The 18895-nt window shown below is 53.4% G+C and overlaps 1 protein-coding gene across 2 annotated transcripts in view; it reads right to left on the bottom strand.

Moving 5' to 3' along the window:
- CDH4 (cadherin 4) overlaps positions 1-18895 on the bottom strand; it is a 555299-nt gene that overhangs the window by 92019 nt on the left and 444385 nt on the right. The gene's annotated exons all lie outside the window — the stretch shown is intronic.

Here is an 18895-nt window from a genome sequence, read left to right as displayed (position 1 = left end):
ATTTTCTCCCTTGTGATCTTGGGCAAGTTAACTTTACTTTCTCTCTGCCTCAGTTTCCCCATTGGTAAAATAGAGATACAAATAGTTCCTACCTCCAAAGTCTGGGTGAATTTTGAATGAGATCTTGTATGTGAAGCACTTGGACAGGATTTTGTCCATAGTAAGCGCTCAACAGAATTTTTACGAGCCTTGTGGTGAGGTCAGAGCCAGAGGCTGGATCTATAAAAACTTTTATTTTTACTTTGGTGTTATCATATAGATAATTTCTAAAGTCGTGGGGTAAAGGAATAAATGAGGGAAGAAGGAAAAAAAATCCTCCAACTCTAGGATCTACAAGTCAAGTGAGAAAAATTGACTCATGCTATAAACATAAACATTTAAACTGTGGCTCTGAGATAAAAGAAATGGTCATTGTGTCCCAGGAGAAGCGCGGGGTTTGGAGAGACCCAACCTTTAAACATCCTGCTTGAAGAAACCCTCGTGTTTAATCTGCCAACACTCAGAAAATGTAGCTTCATCTTGTAATCTTAGAAGGGTTAAGCCTGTTCTTATAATGCACGTGGCCCCAATGTTATTACACAATGGTTCCTTTTTAGAATAAGTGGGAAGAAGGCTGTAGATGAAGAAAGCCTACAGATTAAAGGATTCTTTCTTCCCCCCATCTAAATATCCCTACAATTGGATTAAACTTGACCTGGATCTCTTGTTTGGCACTGGTTTACTATTTCTTATCAAGACCTCTTTTCTCGGAAGTTTTCACCCTGGTTAATTCCAAATAAATTAATGAGGTCAGTATTAGAAATACGAACACGTGCACATACAGACTCTCTAACAGAGGCAGACAGCTCAGCACAGGGAAGAAAATGATGAGAATTTCACCTCCTTAGGTAAGACCCATGACCCTGTAATGATACTCCCCAAGAGTCTCTATGTTTTAATTCCTTTCTGCCTCTCTACCATCATCAATTCACTTCATTCACAGTGCAGGGGTGTGGGCAGGGGGAGGGAGAGCATCTTTTGTGTATCCTTATCCATCTCTATGAGATTCTGGAGCCACTACTCACTTCAAGTCATACCAGTTACCTGTGGATCCAGCTACCCAGCAGCAACCCGCAAGTGGCAAGGCAGCCGTGGAGACACCTTTGGACGCGTGATGAGACCACCCCGAGGTCCAAAGGAAAGCTGGCATGAAACGGAGCCCCAATCTGAGAGCTGCAGAGGACCACGGAATTTCTCCCCAGGGGACCCGTGGCTCCAGACATCTGCTGGAAAATCATAATGAGAAGGAAAACAAGCTGATGTGTTCAACTGTGGCAAACAGAGTAACGGTCCTTAGAGACTTGCCTTCCTCCAGCAATTGCTTCCCTACCCTAAGGACAGTGTCTCTTCCGATCTTTCCAATAAAACACACCTTTTCCACCTAAGAAAGCTGCCCCACTACATGGCTCCACTGCACAATATTTATTGATTGAGCCTTGCTTTGATGTAAATGTACTTCACTGAGAAGAGCATGTCTTGTTTTCTCAAGACTTTACGTGAACTGGTGACATAAATGTGCTACATGTATTTATTCTCATGCTGCCAAATATTTAAGCAGACGTCAAGGGATTTGGCAATTCGGCTGCGTACAAAACACACAAACTCATGGTGAGGATATTATATCAACAATGACAAGCATGGTTTAGGAAGCAAACAGTTCTGAGTTCAGATCCTCATTCCACTTATTAGTGTCCATGTGGACAGGTTTGATCTTTGTCTTACTCTCTTCGTCTATAAAGGGATGACGGTACCTACTGCATCAAAACTGTCAGGAGGATTGAAAGAAAAATGTTTGTAATTTAGAATACTCAAGGAAAGTGCTCAAGATATGGTGGTTGCAACTTCTTCCTTCTCTTCCACCACCATCACCGCCATCATCACCTCCCCCTCACATTACCATCCACCTTCATCACTGCAGTCATCACCATCACCATCACCCTCATCAACACTGCCCCCAGAAGCACCACGACCACCACCACCGTCGCCTGTGTTACCATTATCATCGCCTTCACAATCATCACCACCATTATGTTCATCACCACCACCATCCTCGCCGTCACTCCCGGCAGCACCACCACCATCATCACGGCCTGAGGGGCTCACCTGCCCCAAAGGGGGGAGAGCAAGAGATACAACGCCCGAGTCACCTAACCAGGCTGAGAAAGACGAATGCACCCCAGGGGTATATCCCCCAGCTGTATCCAAGCATAACTGGGGGGGGCAACAGAATAGAGTATCGGAGTGTTTTCACAGCTTGAGACTTTGTGCTTCTCAAGAAGGATTCCAGACGTTGTGTCCAGTATCACAAGCTGCAGACGTGTAACCTGCCTGTCATGAATTAGAATTTTCTGTATTTGGTACCTTGAGGCCAGGGAAGAAATTCTCTAGGTGTTCGGGTGGTGAGTTCAGCCAACGGGCCTGGGACACTGGACGGAGGCCTGGCATCTCTGCTCACCTCGATGAGGATCTCATACAAGTGACAAAAGGCCCCAGGAAAACACCTCTGGATCCAGCAGGAGGCTGTGTGGGTGGGGAGCCACGGCCAGCGTGCTCACCTGGTGACACCTTCCGGGTGACCTGGGCAAGTCCCCTCAGCTTACTGGCCCTTTATGTCTCTTACACATGCCTCTCCTGCCTCTAAATCCTGCTTCTATGATGATACAAAATGCAAATTCCAGGGAAAAAGAAACCGCGGCAAGGGCATGTTTCTGAAGCTGGAGAAGTTTTTAGACCTGCTTTATTCCTCCTGGCGTCCCGGCTGACCGTGTAACCGGGAGTGACTGTCCTGCGGCATTCCCTGGATTTAACTCAGCTGGTTCCACCATAACTCCACCTGTGTTGTGGAGAAAGACCAGTCACCCTTTGGGGGTGGTGGTGAGAAAAGAGAACTTCCTGGGGATGGTGAGGGGCTGGAAGACTGCAGCCAGCTTCCTGGAGCCTGGGACTCTGATCCCCACCCATGATGGTTACTTCTATATGCCAACTTTTTGGGCCACGGGGGGCCCAGATATTTGGTCAAACATTCTTTTGGGTGTTTCTGTGAGGGCATTTTGGCTGAGATGACCATGAAATCCCTGGACTTTGGGGAAAGCAGATTGCCCTCCCTAAAGTGGGTGGGGCTCCTCCAGTCAGAACATAGGACCAGCCTTCCCCAAGCAAGGGGGGATTCTCCAGCAGACGGCCTTCAGACAGTCCACACGGCCAGCTCTCCTGTGTCCCCAGGCGGCCAGCCCACACTGCTGATTTTGCCGTGAGCCATTTCTTTATAAGTGTCTTTCCTTACATCCGTCCTCCCTGCTGGCCTTGTTTCTCTGAAGAAGCCTGGCTAATATGCCACCGTCTCTCCCTGCCACGATGGACAGGCAGATTGCATAGTGGGGTGGCTGCTGGGCGGGTGAAGCGCGATCGTCAACCTGCTGCTTTGGCAATTTGACGTTCAAAGATCATGGGGGGGATTGCGGCCTCCTGTTATGTCCGGGGTCCAATGGGGGCAGGCGGCCCTGGTCAGTCAGGGAGAAGGACAAGTGGGCAGCTGGACATTTTGACAAGCTCAGTGGCCTCTGGTCGGCCATGCTTGAAGCCCTGTGAAGCCCAGTGAAATCCTCTGTGGGGGACGTCGGGGCTCTGAGGGGACGCACCCTTCAGTGCTTCCTCAGAGACGTTTCCACCCGCCAGCTCTGCCCCTGGGCAGTGCACAGAGGAGGCACCTCTGCACACCTCAGTGACTGATGGCTGAGTCGCGCCTCTGAGGAAGACCCTGGGAACTGCAGGTGTGTCGGCCTACTTTTTTCCTTTATCAGTTTTTCATTTTAGCACCGTAATAAAATTTCTGATAATCTAAACATGGCAGTAACTCTGCTCTATAAAAATGACTGTCTCCTCATGTTACTGCCGTCATCAGAGGTGCCGTAATAACGCTCCCGACACGAGGCAAGATGGTTATTGTATTAAAATGAATAAACGACAAAGGTTTTTATTACATGAGTGACTTTTCTAGGCATCAAGACGCTCTTTCCGTTGTACTCGCATAATGAACACATAATTCACCAGCACATTAGAGCACTGGCCTTGGAGTCTGAAGGCGCAGTCACGGCAAATAAGTAAATTATTAATGAGATGTTATCTAAAAATAAAATTGCAAAGCCCCACCTTCCTCCATTAAGAAGGAAAAAAAAATTTCTAGTAACTCTTGAAGCCAGAGGAGTTGGGAAGGGACCTGCCGGCAGTACAGAACCTGCTCTAGAACATGTGCGGGAGGGGGGCCGATCCCAGTCAGTAAGCTCCCTTCTCCTTCCCTGCCTCCCACCGAAGAGGCTGGAATTTTGCCATCATTTGCTGTCACAGCCTCCCTTGCAGCCCAGGGTGGTCTGTGACCAGTATCTGAAGGATGAGACGTGAAGGAAAGTCTGGAGGGGAAATCCTGGGATTCTTTTGCTTTCCTGACAACAAGCATGAAAAGATAGTTACTACTGTCATTTCTTGAAGTGGAGAACATGGCAGGAGTACTGGCAGCCCTCTTTCGACCATGAGGAGACAAAACCAACAGCTATGGGCACACAGCACGGCGGTGGTGGGGCTCGTGGAGCACGGTGCTCACAGATGCAGTTTCCCATCCGACCCTCGCGAGCGTACATGCATGTGTTTCCGCATCAGCCGATTCTTTTGTGAAGGAAATTAGGAACGGCTACAAGCACGTGGAGGGAGGGAGGAGGCCTCTACTTCCTACTTGGTTACTTTATGGAACTTCAAAAGAATTTTCTAAGCATGTTCACCTATTACTTCTATTTAAAATAGAAGGCCAGTGATGGGCATCTGAGTGGGGGTAGAAGCGATTTTATTGTTCTTATTTTATTTCTCTGTATTTAAAAAATCTAAGGAATGTTTTATATATATATATATATATATATATATATATATATAATTTATTTATTTATTTATTTTGGCCTCGCTGGGTCTTAGTTGCCATATGCGGGCTTCATAGTTGTGGCATGTGGACTCTTAGGTGCGGCAATGCATGCGGGATCTAGTTCTGCGACCAGGGGTCGAACCTGGGCACCCTGCATTGGGAGCACGGAGTCTTACCCACTGGACCGCCAGGGAAGTCCCTGGAATGTTACATATTTTTTAAATAAACAACTCCTTTGCTGATAACCTTGCCAGCGGGTCACCCTCCCAGGCTAAAAGGCATCGTGTGACCTTGAGGGGACCACGTACTTCTCCCTTGTGTCCATGCAGGTCAGGACCCCATGCCTTCGGGCAGCTGCTCGGAACCCCGAGTTCATTACATTCGTAGCGATGGAATCAGGCCTCCTCTGGTTCAGGCAAAGCTAACGGGCATGGGCGTGGGGATGTGTGGGTCTGTTTCAGGTACGTTACTACATGTGGCTCTAATGGTCCCAGACGGGGTGGCTTCCTCTGCCCCTCAGTTGGGCTGGGATCCCCCCCACCGCACCCCCATACAGCCCCCACAGTGAGTGCTTCCTGGGGACCAGGCACCGTCCAGGCACCTGTGCATCGTGGCCTCACCTTTCGCCTGTCCACTGTCCCTGGAGGCACGGCTACTGCTGTCCCTGCCTGACCCACGTGGGCACTGGGGCCAGGGTGTTACCTGTCGTCTATGGTGACACCGTGGGGTGATGGCAGAGGGACAGCTGCCCCTCAGGGAGGAGGTGGGGTTTCTCCTTGAGGTCGTGAGAAGGTGAGCCTGGGCCTGACCATAGCTCCAGACCCTGGTTTCAATGTCCTCTTCCTCAGTCACTAGAGCCCCCTTTGGCTGGGCCTGTGCCGTACAGCGAGGTGGCCTCTGAACCCCTGAAATGTGACGGAGCCGTACTGAGTTTGCTGTCAGTAGAGGAAACACACTCGATTTCAAAGACTTAGTATCAAAAAAAGAGACTGTAAAATATCTCAGCCAATTTTTAAAATATTGATTTCAACTTGAAACAGCATTTTTGGAGACGCTGAGTTAAATAAAATACGCGATTACATTTAATATCACACCCATGCTCATAGCAGCACTATTCACGATAGCCAAAAGGTGGAGACAACCCAAGTGTCCATCGCGGGTGATGGATAAACAAACTGTGGTCCATCCTGACAATGGAATACTATTCAGCTTTAAAAAGGAAGGGAATTCTGACATGTGCTACAACATGGGTGAACCTTAAAGAGATTATGCTCAGTGGAATAAACCAGTCACAAGAAGAAAAATCCTATATGATTCCACTTCTATGAGGTCTCTAGAGGGATAAATTCATGGAGACAGAAAGCAGAATAGGGGGTTGCCAGGGGCTGGGGCCTGGGGAGTTAGTGTTCAATGGGGACACAGTTTCAGGTTTGCCGGATGAGAATGGTTCTGGAGATGAAGGGAGGTGATGGTTGCACACATTACAGATGTATTTTAAAACCACTGAACTGTGCCCTTAAAAATGGCTATGACGGCAAATTTTATGTCCTGTGTCTTTGACCACAATAAAAAAACTAACTGCACATCTTCATTTTTACTTTTTTTTTTTTTTTTTTTTTTTGCGGTACGCGGGCCTCTCACTGTTGTGGCCTCTCCCGTCGCGGAGCTCCGGACGCGCAGGCTCAGCGGCCATGGCTCGCGGGCTCAGCCGCTCCGTGGCATGCGGGATCTTCCCGGACCGGGGCACGAACCCGCGTCCCCTGCATCGGCAGGCGGACTCTCAACCACTGCGCCACCAGGGAAGCCCCATTTTTACTCTTTTAATTGTGGCTGGTAGAAAATGTGAATTACCTCCGAGGCTTGCATGTTATCTCTGGAGTGTGATGTCCTGAGAGAGGGAGGCCCCATACCACCCTGCATCTCTCCCCACAGCCCTGTGACGCTGTGGTTGCTGGATTTGTGCCTATGTCTTTGGGTTTGGGTGATGTTTGCTTCCTCGTGTCTCTCTCAGGTACACGGTACCCAGGTCATGGGGGGCCCACTAAACGCTTGCAAATTTGAACTGAATTATAAGATTTTTTTCCTTTCCTCTTTCAAACTGCAAACCCATCCTAAGGATCCCAGCAGCACAGGAGTGGGGCTGAAGCCCGGGGTCACAGACGCAGGAGGAGGTGGAGCTTGGGCGGGTGGTTCTGGTGCTTTCACGACAGCTACAAATCCTAGAATGAAACACGTTTGCGCACGAGCCCAGTGCCCGGCACATGGGGGCCCCGGAGAAATGGCAACTGTTTCCAAGGCCCAGTGGCCTCGGGACCCTAAGTGACCTTGGGGTTCTCTGGGGAAGGCAAGGCTTGGGGGAGATGAGTGTGAAGACAGGATGGAGTTGGGGGGAGATGGGGACCCCCAAGTCTGAAACAAGGTGCAGCCAAGGGGATGAAGGGAGGTCGGAGACTTTCCCCAGAGAAAACCAGCAGATCTTGTAGGAGAAAGGGGACCCCAGATTCCAGGAGCCGGTGCCTCAGGAGTTTGACCCCCAGCCTTTCAAAGCAGGTCTGCCACGGCTCAAGGTCACAGAGTCAAATTGGTAACACGTGTCCCCAGCCTGGCGGTCCTGTCCCCGAGAACCCAGCGTGCGTTGCAATAAAAGCTAAATAACCAAGCCCACCCCCGCCCCGTAAATGAATATGCATTTCATCAGTACAACTAAAATAGCTCCTTTAGAAATGTCTTTCCTCCTCTGAGCACACAGAGCTGGGGAGAAGGTTGGTAATTATACGTGTGTCACAAGCAGTCCCAGCCCGGCAGGGGGCTTAGCGCTTCATATAAATTATACCAATCAGCAGTGGAGGGAAAAAAACCCACGGGGGGATGGAAAGTGGTGCTTTCTCCCAACTGATGTACACAGGCACTAGATCCTGGCGAAACAGTGCGGGGGGCGGGACGGGGGTGTCGTCATAACGTGAGAGTCGCGGTCCAGCTCGGCCGCCTTCAGAAACGCAGACGATCCTCTTGATGGTGTATTTGGAGGAGATGCGATCAATCACAGGGTTAAGGGGTCTCCAGAATACGAATGCATTTGGAATCTTCCTCGGGGTGGGGAAAGGATGACGTGCTTTAATACATCTGAGAAATGAACAGCGGATGCAAACACCAATACGCTCTCGGTCTCTCTCTCCGGGTCCCCCTCTCAGAAGGGGACAGTTTCAAGGCCAATGCTGTTTCCCTGCGGTTGCATCCGACACTCCTTCAAGTTCGCTCATCCTCAGTCCCTAACGGGCCTGGCCAAGATGCTCTCCAAAGGAAGGTCCTGCTGGGAAACGGAGATGAAGTCCTTGCAGGTCCAAAGACCCCAGACCTCAGAGGTGGGGCTGAGGACAGAGGAGGGAACCCAGAGGCCCATCGAGGCAGGAGAAGGCAGCAGGGGGCGTCTGGGTGCAGCCACGGGGCTCCTGTTACAACACCAACCTCAGGAAGTTCCACTGGGTCTCCCAACAGCTCTACCTTCTTCATCCTGAGCGGCCCTACCAGCAAAGGCCGTGAGGAGAAGCTTCCGACAACCCACGGCTATTTGTGTCGTTAATTAGGATGACACACAAGGCTTCTGCTTGGATTATTGGGATTCTGGGCACCTTCCGGTCCTGGGTCCCCAGGAGATGCCCCTGGGGTCTGAAATGCTCCTAGGCCCCTGCAGGACCTGGGGCCCTTCCTGCACGAGCTGCTGCTCTGACGTTGAAGTCTCTTATGGAAACAAATGCAGGTGGCAGAGACGGGGGTTAGGAATGAGCCCAGACTCCCTGGTGGGCACAGACGGTGTGGGGAACCAGAGGGCAGCCTGTGGGAGAGGGTCCACAGGTCCCTCAGGCCGGCGAGGTCATGGCCGTGCCCCCGGGGAGTGACCGCACCCGCTGTCAGCTAGGAGAACTTCTGCCCGTTGCCAGACTGCGATGGCCAGGGTTGTCCCCACAATTCTTCCAGACTCCACCAGCTCCCACCTCCCTGGGGACAGATTTCCGTCTTTCACCAGTGGCTCACCGACTGCAGGAAGCCAAGAGGTCACATTTGGGTTTAAACAGTTATTTGCATAAGTCCCGAGAAGCTGAGGGCATGGTTTCCATCTATAATAGCTGCTACTTTTCATGTCTCCGGTTGGCAAAAACATGGCCTCTGTTATTATAGAAATTAACATCTCACAGGATAAAAGAAAATAAATTTGGTGTTTAAGGAAGTGGAAAATAGAATTTTCCATCCTTTTTTGCTGAGAATCTCAGCCGAACGCTGCCATCAGAGTCGCTACTTTTGTATTTAGAAAATCAGGGAGCAGCTGAGAAGGCCACTGCTGAGTATTTTACGCCCTGAACATTAGGGAGATGTTGTTATTGGGCCAATGATGGTGAAAGCAAACTTTTCAGGCTGGGAAAGTGGCCGCCCCTCCCGCAATAGCCTCCCCGCCCCTAGCTTCCTTCCTCCCAAGGCTGCTGCAGAACAAGCTCCCACATCACAGCTCGGGCCCCCCACTGCCCTTCCGTGGGACTCGTGCTCCACAGCGAAGCCTCACCAGCCTCCGGGAGGACCCCCGGGGGCCGCCCTGGGAAGCCCCCAACTGCTCCCCAAATGGAGGTGGCCGAGTCCCTAGGTTTTAGGTGACTTCAGGCTCCTCTGTGCCGAGGCCAAGAGAAATTGTTTCCGTAAACCTCTTTTGTAAATGAGAGAAGTGGGAGTTTAAAAAGTCAGCACAGGTATCCGAGGCAGCCAGGAGAACCAAGGACAACCCAGTTCCCAGCCCCAAACCTCCTCTGCTGTGAGCCTCCATTTCTGTCCGGGGCGTATTTTGCATTCGATAATCTGGGGTTAACAGTTTCAAAGACTTAGAATCAGAAAACCAGTGTTCCTTCAGTTTATTTTCCTTCTAGCTTGGAACCCCCTGGCTGTGGCCTCCGAGGATGGAGAACGTAACCGCTAAGCTTTATGAAGTTCTCCACCCCGCACCCCTTTGCTGCAAAGATAGATTCCACTCTGGGGGGTTCAGCGGGGTCTTCAGGGCTCCTGAGTACCGAGGAGTTTGATTTCAGAAGTCTAAGAGTGAGGCCGAATTCCCTTGTATCTCGGAGCCTTCCTGCACTGATGGGGTCACGGTCCGGTCAGGAGATCTGATTGTTCTGGCAGCAGCCGTGGGCCACCCTCCCCGCTCATGAGGACAGAAGCTGCTGGAACTGCCACAGGGGCCACTCCTGGGCCTGGACAAACACCCCGAGGTCACAAAGCGTGGTGCGCAGGACGTGTGGCCTCACCGCCCTGGGCGGGGGGTAGGGTAGGGTGTGACCTGGGTGTGCTGTGGCGCTGCGACCCCGTCCATCATGGCCTCCCCTGGGAGGAGGTGTCAGGCCAGGAACCGCGGTGTTCGGGTCAGAAGGACTTCTCGGGTCATGTGGCACGAGCCCTTTCTGCCCCGGATCCTTCTCCCCCGCTTGCCCTCGGACACGCGCTATGTCCAGCTCACACATTCCTGTGAACTCAAGTGCACCCAGGCTGCAGAATTTTCTGGCATTCGATCAGTTATTTCAGAGGTCCCGGGTTGCTGCAAAAGCAGGCACAGGATCCTCGGTTTATGGACTGGAAGAAATCCCAGTTTCAGGAGCTGCCCTCCCAGCGCCCGCACCTGTGCTCACACGGGCGTGGGACAGCCGTGTGTGTCGCAAAGGTGCCCTGGGCCGCTGGGCAGGGAGGGCCCTGCGGGGAAGTGGGGGGCATAAAGGAGCACTGACCTCCACTGGGGGGGCGGTTCAGGCAAAGAAGTGTCAGTGTTAATACCGCTCCACGTGCAGCGGGACCCCGGGGGTGAGAATGTGCTTCCTTCCAAATGTTCACTCGGGAGCAGATGCCTGGCCCGGAGGACTCGCAGACGCTGATTACATGCTCATCAGCTGACATGGAAGAGGCTCAAGCCCTGGGATGAGCAGACCGTGAACTAATGAGGGGACCACTTACAGACTCGCCGACATCTTAGCAATGTAGTTACCGGTGCGTCCTTGGAACGGGGCTCATTTTCTTATCACCGCCAAGCAGGGTTTAACTGCACGCTGCAAACATTCTCTCGAAACGGGGGCTCCGCCTTGGGTCTCTTGCACAAGGGAGTTTTCTGCCAGTTATTCTGGGAGCCTCCAGCTCGCCAGTGAGAGGCGGCAGAAACCAAACATAACAGCTGTGAGGACGCGGCTCCCAGGGCAGGTCCGCAGCCCCGGACCCTGGGGAGGGTCCCAAGGATTGCTCAGCTGGCCTGGGTTCCAGCCCTGCCCCTATATCCTAGCTGTGTGACCTCGGGCAAGTTACTGCAGTCTCTGTGCCTCACTTTGCTTTTCTGTGAGCTGAGGTGACAAGGTGCAGGTGAGAAGAGATAATTCCTGGGACGTTCTTGCGGGTGGGCGGGGGGGGGGGTCAGTCTTCACCCCGTCTATGAGGCGGGCCGTTACTATCCCCATGTTACAGGCGAGGAAGTGGACCCAGAGGGGCAGGCGGGTGGCCCCCAGTCACACGCTGGAGGGGCGCCTGATGTGAACCCAGAGCTCCAGCCCCAGATGCTGAGCCCTCCTCATGCCGCGAGGGGCTCTTCTGGCCCACAAGCCGCGTGTCCGTGCTGCGAGCGATAGGGGCCGTGCTGGAGCATCCATGGCAACCATCATCCACCGTACTGGAGAGGACAGTTGGCCAGGCTCTGGGGTCCTCAGGCAGCCAGGGAGGAGGTCCCCAGGGAAGGGAGTCACACTACTGGGTGGAGGAAACGAAACAAAGCCTGGCAGGAGCCAGGAGAGGCCGGGCGCCATCCCTGCCGTTGTGCGCGGCTGGAGTCAGGTGGACCGGGCATGCGGCACCGGCGGCTCCTCTGGCCCAGGTGCTGGGGCGAGGGTGCCAGGTGCTCTTGAGGCAATGGTCACACTACCGCTTTGGGAGCAGACGGGCCTGGATCTGAAGCTGCTGCCTTCTAGCTGTGTGACCTTGGGCAAGTGACTAAGCCTCTCTGATCCTCAGCTTCCTCATCTGTGAAAAGAGAAGGGTCACAGGGTCCTCATGGAGATACTCACTCCATCTGACCTTGGGAGATGGGAACCAGGTGAAAGGCACAGGTCAGGCACAGCACTTGGCCCCTGAGTACCCCAACAAGAGGGCACTGTTATCTCCAAGGAAACTCCGTGAGGGAGCGAGAAGCCGTGTGGGTTCCCCAGGGCCTGTGGCTTGGGTGGATGGGCAAGAACCCAGGCTCATTAGCGGACTGACGGGAACGAGGCTGGGGGCCTCTGAAGTGCTGGAGGGAGCTCGAAGCACATTTTAAACATTCCCCTTGCAATCTTGTTTACTCTGTTAATTCTCAAAACTGAAGGGGTTTGCCAGGGACGTTAGAAATTCTGTTTGAAATCTGCAGCAGCAGTGATTTAAGATGGCTCTCCTTCTGTTGGGGCAGGAAGGTGGCACACATGGCTCTGGGTCGCTCTCTAGTCCACGCCGGCGCCCGCAGGCCCTGGAACCCAGGCACAGGTGGCTGCGGTGGCATCCTGACTCGTGGTCTGGGCCCTCACAGCCGTCCTGCTGGCCAGCATGTTAGGTCCTGTTTGTTACCAGGATGCTGTGGGGTTTCCCAGTCTGTTTCTGCAAGTGTAGTCGGCCTGCCTGAAGAGGCCCTTCTCTGCTGTGACGGCCTGGGGCACAGAGCAGCGGCTTGGAAGCTCTGCTCTGCTCTGACACATCTGGGGTGTGGTAGATGGGGGCGCTGGAGGAGGCCCGGTGCGTTCTGCACATGATGCAAACCCCGGGAAGTGCACACGTCCAAGTCCTAACTCCCTAGACTCCCCCAGAGGGCTCGGGTCGGTAATGAACCACCTCTACCTAAACACAAAGGATATCTGTCGGTTGGTGACTGAATTATGCACCAAGCGTGGGGAATGTTCTCATCAAATTTCAGTGCTATGTTTGGGATGGTTTGACTTAAGATCTAGGCCACGTAGGGCAGGAGAAATCCTCTTGGGATGTTGGAAAACACACCAAAGAGAGAGGCAGATGCCCTTGGAGCTGGCGCTGTGCCAGGACCCACCTACCTGGGCAGTGGCCTCTCTTCCAGCTGCTGGAACGGGGGCTGGGGAGCTGCCCTTGGCCCACGGAGTCCCCTCCCACGGGAAGTTACTGCTCCCCACCCCGGCAGCTATGGCTGTGACTGCTGCGGAGCACGAGGGTGGGCAGGGCTGGAGGACAGCTTTCCTCCTTGGCTGCCGGGACCAGGCTGAGGCTGGTTTCCAGCTGAGACCACTTCGTTTCTCGGCTTCTTCCCCTGCCCATCCTGCTTCCCTGCCTCTTCTCCTGATAACGCTCCCCCCACCCCCTTTACATGCACCTAAGCTCCAGCCAGGTGGAAGCAGCCCCCTTGAGAGCAGATGAACTGAGAAGGCTGAAAGGCCTGAGAGGCCCCCGGCGGGGGAGACCGCTAAAGACACGAGGGTGGGTGGACGGCGGAACCACCAGGGCTTCGATGCAAAGCCTAAGTTGAAAGTCTTGAGGACAGATGGCCGGGCTGCAGGCTGCCAGGGAGGGGCCCCTGCGTGGGCAGCTGCTGGGCTTCTCGATAGGACGGTGGTGAGGCCGGGGCCCCAGGAATCTCAGGACCTCTCGGACTGGGCAACAACCATTTTCCAATTTGCTTTTCCATTTTCAACCAGTTGATTCCATTTGCTTTGCTCACTGCTGTGTGGTGAGTGTCCTTTTCTTGTCGCAAAGGCATAAAAGCTATTTATTGGTTTCTCTTGGCTTCAGACCATCCAAAGTCTGATCTTTACTACAGGCGAGTAATGGTCACCGCGCTCCCTCCTGGGTGATTTTGTGCGAGTCAAGCACGCGCGTTTATTCACAACCTTGAATGAAGCCGTCCTGAGATGCCGGGAGTACGGATCCCGCGTCTCAGGAAAATCTCGTTTCTTAAGCCCGAGTCGTTTGGATCTTTCCTCCAGCAACTTTTCACTTCCACCTGGATCACATCCTCAGCAGAAGTTGTACTTTTTTCTCCCTCGGAGTTTGGGGATGTTTGCGGGTTAAGAAATGCGCTTTCTGTTGTGCTCCTGCGGAGCGGTGGCCTGACGGGCAGGAGCCTGACGGGCGGGAGCCGGGCCTGCCGATGAAGTAGCTGTCAGCACATCACTGCCGGTTTTGCAGGGATGAAGCGCGTGAGTTCACGTGACCGACTCCTTTCCAGCTCCCGTTACAAATGCGGCATAATGTGTAGAGCGGGATGTCGGGGGCCTCCAGCCCCCAGGAAGGCCAGCCCAGGAAGTGCAAAGGCCCCGTGCTCTGCGGGTCACAGCCTGGGCAGCAGCGTGGGAGGGGGGCAGTGGCTCTTTGGAGAAGCTCTGAGGCCCCGGGGGGTGACCCAGGCGTCCAGGGTTGGAAAGTTCTCAGGAACGGTGGCCCTGCTCGGTTCTGCAGAGAACGGATGGTTTCAGAGTCAGATGTGTTTACGGCCTTTGGGGTTGCTCTGGGGTTGGCAGGGGCCTGGGGAGGGGGCTTGGCAGAGATGGAGGAGAAGGGGATGGGGGTGTGAAAGGTAACCCAGTGGGGACACACACAGACTCTGATCTCCAGCGGGAGTGGCTCGGTTTTTATGATTCCTGACAATGCCCATTGAGTGAACAGAGCGGGTCACAAATTGGGTCTGAGAATCCAGGCCCGGCACATGCCCCGGGGCAGGTTGTATTCAATTTCTATTTGATTATGACCTCGAGTAGTGGGATTGTGGGGTGTCATTTAATTTCATTTAAAAAATGGGTTTTGAGCGAAAGTAGGAACACAACGTTTCAGTGTCACTACAGTTCAGAGTTACGGTGAAATATATTCTAGAAAAACTCCTCAAGTTAAAGAGAGAGCTTTGAATCTGGCTCAGCGTTTCTATTTAAAAGACAAATTCTTTTTCTTTTTAATAAGGGGTTTTTAGATTGCATTTTATTTTATCGCTTTGCACAGCAATTCTCTCTTATTGTGGTAAAAAACACACAACGTTAAATCTACCATCTTAACCATTTTTCTGTGTATAGTTTACGTTAAAGTGTGTTAAGCACATATGCACTATTGTGCAGTAGATCCCTAGAACGTTCCCATCTTGCACAACTGAAACTCTGTACCACTAAACACTCATTACGCTCCCCCTCCCCCTCCACCCTTGACCAGAGTCACTTTTTGCTGGAAAGAATACTGGGGGACTTCCCTGGCGGTGCAGTGGTTGAGAATCCGCCTGCCGATGCAGGGGACACGGGTTCAAGCCCTGGTCCAGGACGACCCACATGCCGCGGAGCAACTGAGCCCGCGAGCCACAACTACTGAGCCCACGCGCCACAACTACTGAGCCCACGCGCCACAACTACTGAGCCCACGTGCCACAACTACTGAGCCCACGCTCCACACCAAGAGAAGCCACCGCAATGAGAAGCCCGCGCACCGCGACGAAGAGTAGCCCCCGCTCCCTGCAATTAGAGGAAGCCCACTCGCAGCAACGAAGACCCAACGCAGCCAAAAAAAAAAAAAGAATACTGGGAACTACGCCAAACCACTACAGTACACATAGGGGCCAGAATGATGATATAATAGTAACAGCTACAACACAGCCCCCCCTGCAGGTCCGTGACGATGGGTGGATTTCAATCAGGCCTGAACCCTCTCCCCACATCTCTGCATCTGCTGTCCTCTCCCCTTCCCTGGGGTCAGCCCGCATCTTGCTTGGTCAGGGGCCGTTAGCTACCGGTCTTGGCCGCCCTTCTGCTTCTCTGCTTCTGTCCGGAGACCCTGCTGGAGGGTGGAGGCCATCCCTCCAACCCCAGCCAAGCCCCCAGAACGAGCAGCAGTCCCCGGGGTTGTGCAAAAATATTGCCGCAAGAGACACTATGGTCTTTTCAGATAAAACCCACCTGGTCTCCCTCCCCTCACAAAATCCCCACAGACCCCGTGAGACATGGGACAACGTCCACACGCCTCCCCTCAGCCTCCGGGTTCAGTCGAAGGCTCCCCATCGCTGCCCTCCAGCCTCATTGCCCTTGCCCCCTGGACGCCCGTCTGTCTTGTGTGTTGGTTGTAACGTTTGCATTCAAGGTTCTGCCTTTGTCCCCGAGGAACCCAGCCATGAAGAACACAAGACACAACACAACACAAGAACACAAGGCCGGAGGAGGCCTGCTTTCTGTCGCAAGTCCTCACACATTAAAACACGAGTTCCCTCTCTGGCCTCCTCACGCGTCATCTCCAACTGGATCGGGCTACACCTCTGTGTGCACCAGCTTCTGCCTCTCCTCCTCTGTGCAAATGCTAATTAGTCCTGGTGTCACGGACGCACGGATACAATTACACTCAGTCCTCGGCACTCGGGGACCTTGATCGCTGAGAAGAGGTCCCTCACTTCCAGGTGCCTCCGAGTTGGGGATGGGCCTTAGTTATGTAAACGGTGAAGATGACAGGCAAGGGTGTCTTCCTGGGTGTCGTTTATGATTCACCACAACACTGAAGACCCCAGATTAATTTGATTTCTGAGCTGTGCTGACACATCTCACCCATTGTTTGTCCAGCTCGCCATCCCCGGAAAGACGGGCTGGTGATAACAGCACATCATTCTTAGAAACACTTCTGCATAGTCGAAGAAAACAGAGAAGCCTCATTTGGTGGAATCGATCATACATATTTACCACAAGCTAAAGGTCTCAAGCCGGCAGGACCACTCACCACACGGCTGCCGTCACTGACCCTGGCATCTCCCAAGTGGTGGCGGGTGCCTCCCTGCTGGGGCTGGAGATGGTTTTCGGTGGTGGATGGACAAACATTGCCTTTAAACAATAATATCATTTTGCTGCCACTTTTTGGGGGGGTCTGTTCTCCTTAGGTCTAGTGATGGGGGCTTTTCATTAGACAATGGTTACCTAAAATGTCCTTCAAAAGAAACTTGTTTCATATGACAAGTGAGTTGATTTAAGTAACACCATAGGGAAACAGCAGCATATGTGGTATCTGACCAAAGGCAGAAGGCGTGAAGGTGAGTCGTGAAAGACCTCCCCCACTCCCTGGCTGTCTCGACCCTGCGGCCCGCGTGCTGACGGTAAACAGGGAAGCCATAGGGCAACAGCGCACACTTCAGAGGTAAACAGTAGGTTCCAAACACCAGGAGTGAGGAGTGATAACTGAGAAGCTGCTCTGAGGCACCGAGCCGGTTGCTCTTCTGGTTCAAATCACATTAGGAACGAATTCTGCATGTATCCCCTTAATGTTCCAAGATGCGTGAGCTCTAGGAGGGGCAAAGCCGGGACCGGAGAAAAACACCCCCCCCCATCATTAAGATCTAGAGCTGGTCCTTAATGTGCCCACGGCCTCAAAATGAGGTCTAAATGGAGGCTTTTCCTCTCACTACTGGGTACAGCGGTTATAAATGGGTCTTTGCGTGGAGGCTTGGCTGTATTTTTTGCAGCTGGCATTGCTGCATGTGAAACAAGGCCAAGAAAACAGATGTACCCATTAGGTTTGAAATCAGAGTCACGATTCTGGAAGTGCAGACTCCCGGGTGACCGGCGGAGACACAGCGTTCGTGACCCAGGGCTCTGCAGGGTGAGTGCCCTCGCAGCCCTGCCCGCACGGTGGCACCCGTTCCCTTAGCCGTCTGGGCAAGGTTCCCAAGCCACCGTAGCCACGACCAGTGTGTGGCCACAGGTGATCTCCCGGCGCCTTAAACGCGGCAGGAGTACGTCTCGTGGCCTTCGTCAGTCTCGGGCGCACTCCTGTTTGGATCGGGGCACGCTGGCCGACCGGCCTTCTTCACCCTGGGGTCGTGCCCCGCCCAGCACAGCCCAGTCCACCCAGCATGGTTCTGGAGCGCCCCATGCCTGCATCCCGCCGTGCCCGCCAGCCCACCACTGCGTGGGTGTGATTTAACCTAATGACAGATGACATTACTGGCTGTGAGCTTTCTGGCTTTACTGAGCAACTCCAGACATCCTGGGGGGGTGATAAAGTGCTACGTGCAAAATCCCTGGATATCCGCCCATTCTCTTGATACAAGACACTTACCCGGTTTGTTCCATCGTGTCGATTGAGCCTGGAGAGCTGTCAGTAATTTCTCCTCGCGCCTTGTCCTCTTGCTTCCGTTTATTTTCCTGGACACTGTTTAGGTCGTTACTGTGTGGCTACTTCACACAAACATCACAGCGTGCAAGGCCTGCCTGTGGCAACCTTCCCTCCCGGAGGGCGGGGCTGCCAAACCGCGGGCGGGGCCCAGGGACCTCGGGCTCCCTGCGGGCGGGAGAGGGAGCGGACGGACGGGAGTTTCTGGAGCCAATCAGTCTAGCCTGAAGAGCCCCAAACTCAGACACGGCTGGCATCCTGACCCCCGACACCCTGTCATCGGAGGCTTGGAGTCAAGTCCACAGCACAGAAAATCCTTGTCAACAGCCTGACTGTTTTAAGACCCCCCACCAACCCCCGTCAAAGACACCAGCTGGGCACAGGGAGCCTGGCCCCCCCTGCGGTTCTGGAATACAGCGACTGTGGCCTTGACGACACCCACTGTTTCTGCCGACATCACCCGCTTTCTTCCCCGAGGAGGCTTCTCCCCTCCCGCCACTCCTCAGCCTGGCGATGCCACCAGGCACCTCCTGGGCCCTCCCAGAGCTACTCGCACCCCAGCAGTGCCAAAGCCGGGCAGGTGTGTGTGTGTGCGCGTGCGTGCGTGCGTGTGTGGTGTGTATGTGTGTGGTGTGTATGTGTGTGTGGGGTGTGTGTGTGTGTGCGTGGTGTGTATGAGTCTGTGTTGTGTGTGTCTGTGTGTGGGGTGTGTGTGTATTGTGTGTATGTGTGTTGTGTGTGTGAGTGGTGTATGTGTCTGTGTTGTGTGTGTGTTGTATGTGTGTGTTGTGTGTTTTGTGTGTATGTGTGTGGGTATGTGTGTGGTGT

This window comes from Phocoena phocoena, chromosome 15, assembly GCF_963924675.1.
Source record: "Phocoena phocoena chromosome 15, mPhoPho1.1, whole genome shotgun sequence".
Classification (NCBI taxonomy): domain Eukaryota; kingdom Metazoa; phylum Chordata; class Mammalia; order Artiodactyla; family Phocoenidae; genus Phocoena; species Phocoena phocoena.
Note: the sequence above shows the minus strand (reverse complement) of the source record. Positions and strands in the feature narration are given on the sequence as shown.